This window comes from Crotalus tigris, unplaced genomic scaffold (genome assembly GCF_016545835.1).
Source record: "Crotalus tigris isolate CLP2741 ecotype Arizona unplaced genomic scaffold, ASM1654583v1 scf7180000019856.1557650, whole genome shotgun sequence".
Taxonomy (NCBI): domain Eukaryota; kingdom Metazoa; phylum Chordata; class Lepidosauria; order Squamata; family Viperidae; genus Crotalus; species Crotalus tigris.
The window spans coordinates 1,448,388-1,459,497 of record NW_024097742.1 but is presented as its reverse complement, the minus strand read 5'-3'; the positions used below and the strand labels follow the sequence as shown (position 1 = coordinate 1,459,497).

Here is an 11,110-nt window from a genome sequence, read left to right as displayed (position 1 = left end):
CACAGAGAGCAAAGAAATCTCCCAAGTACCTAGAAGACTACATAACATTGCTGGCAAGGCAAAGGCCAGTAAACAGTGGGAGCACTGGGGAGCAAAATGTTATATAAAATAAATGCTGTATGTTGGTAGTAGTTTTAGCCCGGGGGAAAGGGGTGTTATGTCCCGAGCCTTTGCAAACGGCTCGGGCGTTTGCAGGCAGTCCCGGGCAGGTGCAAAGCTGCCCGGGACCAGACAGGCTGTCGCCAGCGCCGTGCGCATGCGCGGGTGCTGGCGCGGGAAAAGTAACCCATTACCCGGGAGTTGCCTATATAAGGGGCTGCGAGGCGTTTGGGCTGAGCTGAAGCCATCTTCCTGTAAGCTGAACGCTGAATAAAAGAACCTGAGAACTCCAGCTGCTTCTCGTGTCTGTTTTCCCGCCAAGGACGCAACAGGTAGCATTAAGCTTGTTCTGTCAATGTTCCTGCTTCTGGAACTAGGATCCAAAATAATAAGGCCATTTCTCAGAGAAGAGTGAGAAATGCACAAATTAGAGAACAAAGAGACAGGATGCAGTGCATATGCATATATAGATAAAGTTCACGTATATGTTGCTGGATACATAGAAATACAGTAATCTGTATTTTAGTTTATTTCTCCAAACACATGTGAAAATGTAAACAAAACAGTGTGATCCATGCAGAATAGGAAGTAGCAGATATTCTTATTTTATCTGTGCACTCTCCAAATTTTTTATATATACATTTTATAAATAAATAACATTTGGAGCTTGGCCATCTTTCTCACAGAGCGACATGGAGAATCCTAAAAGATGCCAAAGTACAAAAGTTGAGGGCAAAAAACTTACTAGTGCTGGGAATTCAAACATCCTAAGAATTGAAAGCATGTATAAATGTCAGATTTAAATCTTCCACTAATTTGATATGAACACACTGGACAATTTAATTTTGATTTAAAAAGGTAAATTTCCTCTGGCACTTTGGAAGAAGCTCACCAGTAAACTGATTTCTTTCCCGTTTTTCATAGTAAGCCAGCAATTTTATATATTAGAGATCAAAGACATTGTCACAGTATTTTGTGGTTGGATATGAATACAATTGGATGGTAAAATTTATTTTTAATTTGAAAAATGATCCTAGTTGTGTATCCAGCATGTGGATCTCTGGGTAATTTTATAAGGGAAGATTTTTCAGTAATAGATTGTCCAAAATCCTTACTGTGATAGTTCTAAAATAATCTTAGCCACCTTCCCAGGCATCTTGTTTAATGATATTTTGGGATTTTAAATTTAAACTATTTTAAACTAGGAGTACAAGACACCAGCCTTTCAAATGAAAAAAAAATCCAGTAATTCAACCAAAAATTCAAAAATGCATTTTGTCAGTGGACTGAGTTTGTTTATTCCATGTCCTAGCTAGTCTAAGCATTGAGGAAATCTGAAGCAATCCCAATCCTATGTGTCAATGGGAAACAGTGCACTTTGTGTACTAAGAGAAGAGAAATCTGAAATAGCTATCCTTGTCCAGAATCCTATCTAAGGTCCAGAAAATACATGAAGGAAAAAAAATCACTAGTGATCCAAGCCTATGTGTCATGGTTCCGACAGACAGAGACAAATAAAGCAGAACTCCGAGACTTGAGAATTCCTCAAAGAACATGTTTATTAGTTACAAAGTATCGGCATGGTCAAGAGTGAAACCAAATATGAATACACAAGTAACAATTTAACAATACAAAGTTAAATGTCCCACCCATAAAACTATGCAAGCAACTATGTCCCTAATATGATTATGCAATGCCCAGTCCTTAATCTTGGGAGCATCCGATGACCTTGGTTCCCATGGGAAAAAAGATTATTTTGACTAGTGAAGCACATGGACAACGTCCTCCCTCCGTTCTATGTGGCAACCTAGAATGAGAAGAAAAATGAAAGCTCAGCTAGGTGGCAGATCTTTGTGGAGTTCAAAAATCTAAAATTGTAGAGTTGACACTATGTTTAAATCGGTGTGTCACTAAGAGGCTATTCAACATGTCAAGAGGGTTTATGGATAGCTAGGTTCAAATCTCTGTTTATTACGGGGGGGGAATGGACACATGATAGTCTTCACTCAATGTGGCCAATGCAAGCCAAAAGATTGCACACCCATGGCCTAAACCATTCTATGGAGCTGGGGTGAAGATAAAAGGACACACACACACACACACATACACCATTGTAAACTAACAAATCAAGGATGGGATATAATTACTGTCATCAGTATCTTACTGCTAGGAATTGTGTATGTGAGATGGATGGCTATACAAACTAAACAAATAAAATAAACAAAATACAGTATATTTCAATATATCAGATTACCATCTAATTACTGTTAGGGATGTCAGTGGAACCATAATTAATGCTAAATATTCCTTTGAAAGCTCAGCTAGGTGGCAGATCTTTGTGGAGTTCAAAAATCTAAAATTCTAACTAGGGTTAGAACTCATAGTATTTTGATGGAAAATTACCAGAAGTCACAGAGCTGCAGGCTAGACTAAGAAGTCTAGACAGAAAGACCAAAAAACCACAATGGCAAAAACCTTTGATAATGCTGCCAAAAAATTACATAGACATGACCTTGGAGTTCCCCACTTGGAGTAAGTTTGACTTGAGAGAGTCTTCTCTGAATAAAAGTTGTGGAAAGAAATGAATGGGTCCTGTCTCATCCAGGTCCTTCTTGTGAGCCTCTCAAAGGAATCTGTTTCCATGAGCTCATGGGATAGAGCAGGGGTCTTCAAACCTGGCCCTTTTATGAGATGTGGACTTCAACTCCCAGAATTCCTCAGCCAGCGTGCTTGGCTTAGGAATTCTGGGAGTTGAAGTCCACAAGTCATAAAAGGGCCAAGTCTGAAGATCCCTGGGATAGAGCGTGGTGCAAAAATATTGTTAGTCATTTAGTTAAAAAGGTTCTAGACTAAGCAGGTCTTTGATCCAATCCAGCAGAATACTGTAATTCTGACGCTCTTAAACATTGTATGTTAAAGAGGGTAGGAACAGATTCCAGAGATATATTTGGAACTACATCATGGGGATTAAATGCAAATGAAAGTCTGTCACTTTTGCTACCTCCTTTTCTGCCTAATTTACTCTTCCTCAGTCTCTGCCCAGAGAGCTTTGAAAGGAGGAACAACAGACATCTCTTTTTTATGTTGCTTGCTGAAGGTTTTTGGAATTAGACCAGAAGCTGTACATAGCCCTTGGGTGCTAGGTTGGTCATTTCAATGTAAGTGAATAGAAATAATGTAATTGGACGTCTATGGGAGGCAATGCCTATGGAAGAACTGAGATTTTTCAGGAATATTTTGAACAGAGAAAGCTTCTGAACGATGGTGGTGCAGTGGTTAGAATGCAGTATTGCAGTCTGACTCTGCCCACAGCCTGGTGTTCGATCCTGACTGGCTCAAGGTTGATTCAGCCTTCCATCTTTTCTGGTTGATAAAATGAGGACCCAGATTGTTTGGGGGGGGGGAAATATGCTAACATTTGTAAACCACTCAGGGAGTGCTGTAAAGGACTACGGAGCAATATATAAATCTAAGCGCTATTGCTATTCTGAATGAAGACACACGCCAGCAAAAAGGAGCAGGCAGATTTGTATGAAGGCAATAAAAGGTGTTTGATAGTGAAAAAAGAAGTACTAATGGAAACAGTTTTAAGTTCAGAATTGTAAAGGCAGCTTGGGATGTAGAGATCTCTCTTCCAGTTCTATGTCACAATTGTTACGTGTGCTCCCCACTTCCTTCTACCCACACCAATACTTTAGATTTTTGTTCATACAACTGCTCACATGATAGTTCAAGTGGTGTTCCAGTTCTTTTGGGATCGCACTCAAGCCGCCTATTACTATTAGTACTCCCTTTGCTTACTTTAGCCACAGACAAGTATTTATTTATTATTATTTATTATGAATAATAAATAACAATTACTATATTGTTATTGTGCCATCCATACTAATAGTTTTGACAGCCTAATCTTCCATGCTTTTTCCAGTTGCCTTTCCAGGTCCCTTGTCTAACATTAGCCGTTATCATATAGAATAACAGCAAATGGATCCTGTAACATTATCCTGGGACCTGTATATTTGCCTTCATTTGTTATCTATTTATTGTATGTACCTATCAGCATTTGTATGCTGCTTACTCACAGGATTCAAGGTGGCTTATAATATACAAAACTAAAAACTTCTGTAAAAAATATTTCTTCCTCCTTTGCATGCTTACAATCATGCAAATATCCCCAGCCATGGGCTGCCCTTACATAATTGGATGTAGTTGCACTCATAAATCAAGTATTTCAAGGCATGAGATATATTATATTTCTGGGAACTCTTCCTATAATGGTAAGCCAAATACTGGTACACTGTGTTGGTGAAAGTCTCATCTTTCAGTTACTGAGGAGGTGCCCCACATTTCTAGGTATGAGTTACCAACCAATCTGCCAAGCTGGGAGCAATAAACAGTAGTATAGGAAAACAAGGCATGAATGTAGGCCTGATTTGTTGCCATAATCAGACCAGTCAGCTCTAACTTCTGTCCCAGCAGGCCAAAAACTCTTGTTGCCTGTTCAGTAAATAATGCACTACTATAGACCAATTGTAGGGACTCATTGGCTCTCCAGATATTGCTGTGCTACCATTTTTCTGTACAATGGATTAGCTTAGTGTTTCTCAAGCTTAGTAACTTTAAATGTATGGACTTAAACTGCTTGGTGGTTAAAAAATTCTGGAAGTTGATGTTCACACAGCTTAAAGTTACTGAGGTTGCAAAACACCTGGTTAACTGATGCGTGTTAGAATTAAATAACTGTAAGGCCAAGAGTCCTATTTCTGTCAACTACATGGGGCTACCCTTGAAGAGCATGCATAGGCTACAGCTGGCGCAGAATGCGGTAGCGTGGGCAGATCCCAAGAATGGCCCATGTAACACCACTGCTCTGTGAACTGCATTGGCTGCCAGTCTGCCTCTGGGTGCAGTTGAAGGATTGGTAATCAGCTTTAAAGCCCTTCATGACATGGATCCAGGCTATTTGAGGAACCACCTCATCCCACTAGGATTGGCTTGTCCCACATCTGCTGGCAAAGGAAGCATGCTGTTGGCCCCATCAGCCTGAGTATTCCAGGTGATGGGTTCCAGGAGAAGGGCCTTCTCTGCCATTGCACCTGTCCTCTGGAATGTCTTGCCCCCTGCAGTGAGGTTGGCTCCAATCCTTCCTACCTTCCATAAGAGCCCAAAGACCTGGCTGGGCCAGTTGGCTTGGGACTCTAATGGGGAGCATTACAGTGGAGGTAGTTGATTAATTAACAACAGATGCCACCTTGCCCCCCCCCATCCTTTTTTCTGCCTTCCCCATCTTTTAATTGGGCAGCTGTATTCGGCTATGTGTTGTATCCAATTTATGTTTTTATCTTTGCACAGTTTTTATTTTTTAAGGTTGTAAGTTGCCCACAGATACTCTGAAGTAAAATGAATAGCCAATACATTTTATAAATAAATAAATAAACAAATAAATTAAGAGAGGAGATTCTAGCATTACTGAGGGCTTCAATATGATTGCAAAATTGATGCTGCTAAGGACAAGTAGTATGTGAGGTTTGCCACCTCCGCATGCAAAATCTTAACACCAGCATCATGTCTGTTTCAATCATTATGAGCTGAGAGCAGATGGAATTATGTTGTTTTTATAGGAAATGAATCACTGATTATAAAAAAAAATATAGCTCCTAGTCTGTTTCTCCCATCAGGCCTTGGAGTATGTGCTATTTGTGAGTCAACCTAGAACTAAGGAGAAACTTCCTGGCAGTTAGAACAATTAACCAGTGGAACAACCTGCCTCCAGAAGCGGTGAATGCTCCAACACTGGAAGTTTTTAAGAAGAGATTGGACAGCCATTTGTCCGAAATGGTATAGGGTTTCCTGCCTGAGCAGGGGGTTGGACTAGATGACCTCCAACGTCCCTTCCAACTTTACTATTATTATTATCGATCATCGCACAGTCAGTCAGATGTTCAGACTGGATTTGGCATTTTGTCTACCTATCGAGTCCTTACCCAGGACCTGGGATAGGCAGATGTGGATGTTTGATGGTATTACAGATATCGTTGCAGGATGGAAGCAGTTCCTAATAAGGCCGCCTTTTGCAATTGACTAATAGCGAATTTGTCGATGCCAATGGTGTTCAAGTGGTGCTCCAGTTGTTTTGGGATTGCACCCAAGGAGCCTATGACTATTGGTACTACCCTTGCTTGCTTTTGCCACAGTCTTTCTATTTCTATTTGTAGGTCTTTGTATTTTGTTATCTTCTCCAGTTCTTTCTTCTATTCTGCTATCTCCAGGCACTGCCACGTCCACTATCCAGACTTTTTTGTCTTTCTTATCGACAATTGTTAAGTCTGGGGTGTTATGTTGCAGGTGCTTGTCTGTTTGAATTCTGAAGTCCCAGAGCAGTTTAATTTTATCATTTTCTATGACTTTCTCTATTTTATGATCCCACCAGTTTTTGCTTACAGGCAAATGATATTTTTTGCAGATCTTCCAATGCACCATTGTTGCTACTTTGTCATGCCGCTGCTTGTAATCAGTCTGTGCAATCTTCTTGCAACAGCTTACCAAATGGTCCACTGTTTCTTCAGCTTCTTTGCATAGGCGGCACTTACTGTCTGTTGCTGTCTTCTCAATTTTGACTTTGTATGCATTTGTCCTTAAGGCTTGGTCTTGTGCAGCCAGAATTAGTCCCTCGGTCTCTTTCTTCAATTTTCCTGCTCTTAGCCATTGCCAGGTTTTATTATTATCTGCTTTCCCAGCTATTTTTTTAATGTATTGGCCATGTAGTGCTTTGTCTTCCCATGCCTCTATTCTGTTCTTCATTTGGTCTTTCTTGTAGGCCAGTTTGGTCTCTCCAGTAGTTAGTAAGCCTTCCTGATATACTAATTTCAGTGCATCTTCATCATTGTTCTTCAGATATTCTTCCAAAGCCATTTTTTCTTCTTCAACCATCTGATGTACTTGTAGCATTCCACGCCCACCTATTTGCCTTGGATAAAGTCTATCAATGTCACTGCTGGATGAAGGGCATGATTCATTGTCATTATTTTTCTGGTCTGCCTATCCATTGCTTTTAGTTCTGCTTGAGTCCAGTCCACTATTCCAGCTGTGTACCTAATGACTGGGATTGCCCAGGTGTTGATTGCCTTTATGGTATTTCCTCCATTGAGTTTGGATTTTAAGATCTTCTTCACTCTCTTGATGTATTCACCTCTAATCTTTTTCTTGACTTCAGTGTGCTTGATGTTGTCAGCTTGAAGGATACCCAAGTATTTGTAGTACTCTTCCTCATCCAGACTCTTAATGTTATTTTCGTGGGGCATCTTGATTCCTTCAGTTTTCATTATTTTTCCTTGTTTGATAGTAAGTGTGGCACATTTGTCCAAGCCAAACTCCATTACAATATCTTGGCTATATATACGGACAGTGTTGAGCAGCGATTCTATTTCAGATGATGTTTTTCCATACAGCTTCAGATCATCCATATAAAGGAGGTGGGATAGTCTGGCAGATGTTTTTGATGTTTGATAGCCATGTCCTGAGTTATTCAGTATTGTTGACAGAGGAAACAGTGCAATAACAAATAGTAATGGTGATAATGAATCTCCTTGAAATATTCCTCTCTTGATATTAACCTCTCCCAGCCTCTCACCATTGATCTGCAACTGTGTCTTCCATTGTGCCATCGATCTTTGCACAAATTTTCTGATGTTTCTACTGACTCCTGTTATTTCTAGGCACTTTATTATCCAATCATGTGGCAGAGAGTCAAATGCCTTTTTGTAGTCAATCCATGCCACATTCAGGTTGGTCTTCCTTCTCTTGCAGTTTTCCAAGATCATTTTGTCTATTAGGAGTTGATCTTTTGTTCCTCTGCTATTGGGGCGGTTTCCTTTCTGCTCAGGTGGAAAGAGATTGTTTTCAACTAGATGCTGTTGTACTGCATTAGCTACCACACCAGTTAGTAATTTGAAAGTTGTTGGTAAGCAGGTAATTGGCCTGTAGTTACCTGGTGTTGCCCCTTTTGCTGGATTTTTCATTATTAGGTAGGTTTTCCCAGTTGTTAGCCACTTTTCAATTTCTCCTCCTTGTAGTATATTGTTGAACTGCTTGGCAATGAGTGGGTGTATAACAGTTAGATGTTTCAACCAAAACCCATGCAGTTCATCTTCACCTGGTGCTGACCAATTTTTGATTTTCTTTGCTCTTTTTTCTACCATTTTTGTTGTTATTACTAGTTCTTTCATTTCAACTTCTGTTTTATTTGCATCCACCTCTTTTAACCAAGCTGCATCCTTGTTGTATTTCTTTGGGTTATCCCATATCTGCTTCCAGAATTGCACTGTTTCTTCCTTGTCAGGTACTGACTGATTCCTTGCAGTTTCTCCATTGATGGATTGGTAGAAACGTTTCTGATTGGATTGAAATTGGAGGTTCTGCCTATAGTTTGCAATTCGAGCTTCATATCTACTGATTTTCCTGGCTATAGCTGTTATTTGTTGCTTTATTATTTCCAGTGCTTCCTTGATCTTCCTTGTTTCTAAGTGGTATTTCTTGATTAGGTATTCTTTGGTCTTCTTGTTCTTCAGCTTCTTTTCTTTCATCTGTTCTAGCTTGCTTGCATGTGATCTTAACTTGCTGATCTTATTTTCTAGTCTAACCTTCCATTTTTCTGGTGCACTGTTTGTTTGTTTTTCTTCTTTGTTGATTTTGCATCCCAGGTATTCAGTTATAACTGCAGCTGTGCTGTACATTAGTTGGTTTGTTTCTTGCAGTGAATTGGTGCTTATACTTGATATTGCAGTATTTGCATTTTTTAATGCTTGTGCTAGCTGTTTCTTTGGAACAAGCTTCAATGCAGGTAGCCTTATTCTGTTGTTTTTGTGCTGTTCTAGATGCTCAGTTATTCTTTGTTTCAATTCTTTTATTTCTTTAGTTAGAGGGTTTTGTTCTTCCTGAGGAAGAGGTGCCTGGTTTCCAAATGAGAACAGTTGTATATCTCTGCTGGATTCCTTCACTGCCAACTCCCCCTGGTTTGCCTCTACATTCTGAATTACTTCTGGTAAGGCTTTGATTTCTTTGCCCTGGGTAAACCTTTGCAGTTCATCCAATTCTGTTTCTGTGAATACTTTATTTCGTGTTATAAATCGGCGTTGATCTGCTAGTCTCTGTTCTGTTATTTCTGATTCTGGATGTTGTTCTTTCCAGAACTAGTGCATTCGTTTTAGATATCCTCTTCTTGTTGGACTTGATCTGTAGTAACAGATCATTATTTCTTTGTTTTCATCACTGTGTATCTGCGACGGGTAAACACCTTTTCTTCCAGTAGTTCTGCAGCTGCTGGCCCTGGTTGCTCAGCCAACAGTCCTGAGTCCTGTAACCCATTTTTTCACCAGATATCCAGGAACTCCAATATCTAGTGCGGACCTTGTTAACCCGGGCGACGTCCGAGCCGGTATGGCATTCTGCAATTTACGTCTCACCATATTTTTTATGGGAGAGACACTCTTTGTCTGACTCCTCTGATGAGACTTGTCCAGTATGGTTGAACCTCTGGCATAGCTCTCATCTTCCTCAGAGTACACAAGCCCCACAACCACGTCAAGGTAGTGCCTCACTGGGGGTCAAGGTAGTGCCTCACTGGGGACTATTATTATTATTATTATTATTATTATTATTATTATTATTATTATTAACATGCCATTAGTGCTCTTGTACAAAGTAGATCACTGGCATTTGGTACTGTATAATTAAAATCAGATGAAACATAATCATACCAGCAGGCAACTGACCCAGGCCCCAAAATTTATCTTGTTTCAATATTAGTATGAACTGGAGTGCTTTATGCCTGCCTATTTCTTTTGTACTTTTCTTGTAATAGAAGGGTGCAAAAAATGTGACCTGCGTGCCAAATGGAGTCCCTCAGCATCCCATTTCTTAAACTGGAGGCTTGAAGAAGTTTAATAAACGAAATTATGACTTACAAAAAGCTAAAAATAGTTTGGTAGCACCCTTTCTGACTTACATGTTTTATTAAAAGGCATAAGCTTTGGTGAGTTTGGGTCTTTTAATACCATTTGCTAGTTGGGAAAGGTCTACCAGACATTACTAGATTGTTTGGAATGGGGCAACTCACTGCCACCAGCTCACCTAACATCAATTGGCTTCTGCCAAGTCGCCACAGGACAACTCCACATGGCCAACTTGCCACTGAGACAACTCGCCAGGGGCAGCTGGAGGGAGATTCAGGCGGGCAGGTGAGCAAGCGGGTGGGCAAAGTACAGAGTGCATCACGGCAGGAGGCAGGAAGGCAGCAGCAGCCAGGAATTTCCCATTTTCATACCTCCTGCCACAGATGCTGATCAGACGGTGCCAGACTCTGATCAGAAGAGGCCAAGGATAACAGCAGCATTCGGGTCAGGTAGCAGGCAGGCAGTGGCTGCTGGAGGTTTCCGATTTTCCCATTCCGCACCACTGATGGCACAACTGGTGGTGCTGCCATGCTTGGAGACTGGAGTGGCAGCAGTGAGGCATGTAAAAATGGGAAGCCCCCGACCACCGCTGCCTCCTGCTGCTTGCCCCAACCACCGCCCAGTGCGACTGCTGCTGCCACCACCATCCCCAGCCTTTTCCGCTCAGAGCCTAGTGTGGGGGCAGTGGCAAGGATGTGAAGATGGGAAGCCCTTGGCTACTACTGACTCTCTGGTGCCCATCCTGATGCTCTCTGCACTCTGCCCACCTACTCACTAGCCCACCCAGCTCTCCCTATTGCCATCCACAGAGAGTTTTCCCCGAGGTGGGTTGGCTGTGTGTTGTCCTGCAGCAACTTGGTGACAATGAGTTGGCAGAGGTGAGTTGGCAATGGCAAGCCAGTAGTGGCGAGCTGGTCACAAGTTGTCCTAGACCCAGATTGTTTGCTAGCCTAAACTAACATGGTTTTTGTTGAGTCCGTCATGAAATGGTAAGACACGAGAAGCAGTTGTAGTTCTCAGGAAACCTTTATTCTTCCGTTCAGCTTACATTGGAATATGGCGGC

At 41.1% G+C, this 11,110-nt stretch overlaps 1 long non-coding RNA gene across 1 annotated transcript in view; it reads right to left on the bottom strand.

Annotated features, from left to right (window-relative positions):
- Positions 1 to 1,648: 1,648 nt before the first annotated feature.
- The window catches only part of LOC120317861, a 53,680-nt gene continuing 44,218 nt past the window's right edge, over positions 1,649 to 11,110 (bottom strand). Inside the window, exon 3 of the long non-coding RNA XR_005559324.1 lies at positions 1,649 to 1,906. This is a non-coding gene — a long non-coding RNA (uncharacterized LOC120317861). The remainder of the gene's footprint in view (positions 1,907 to 11,110) is intronic.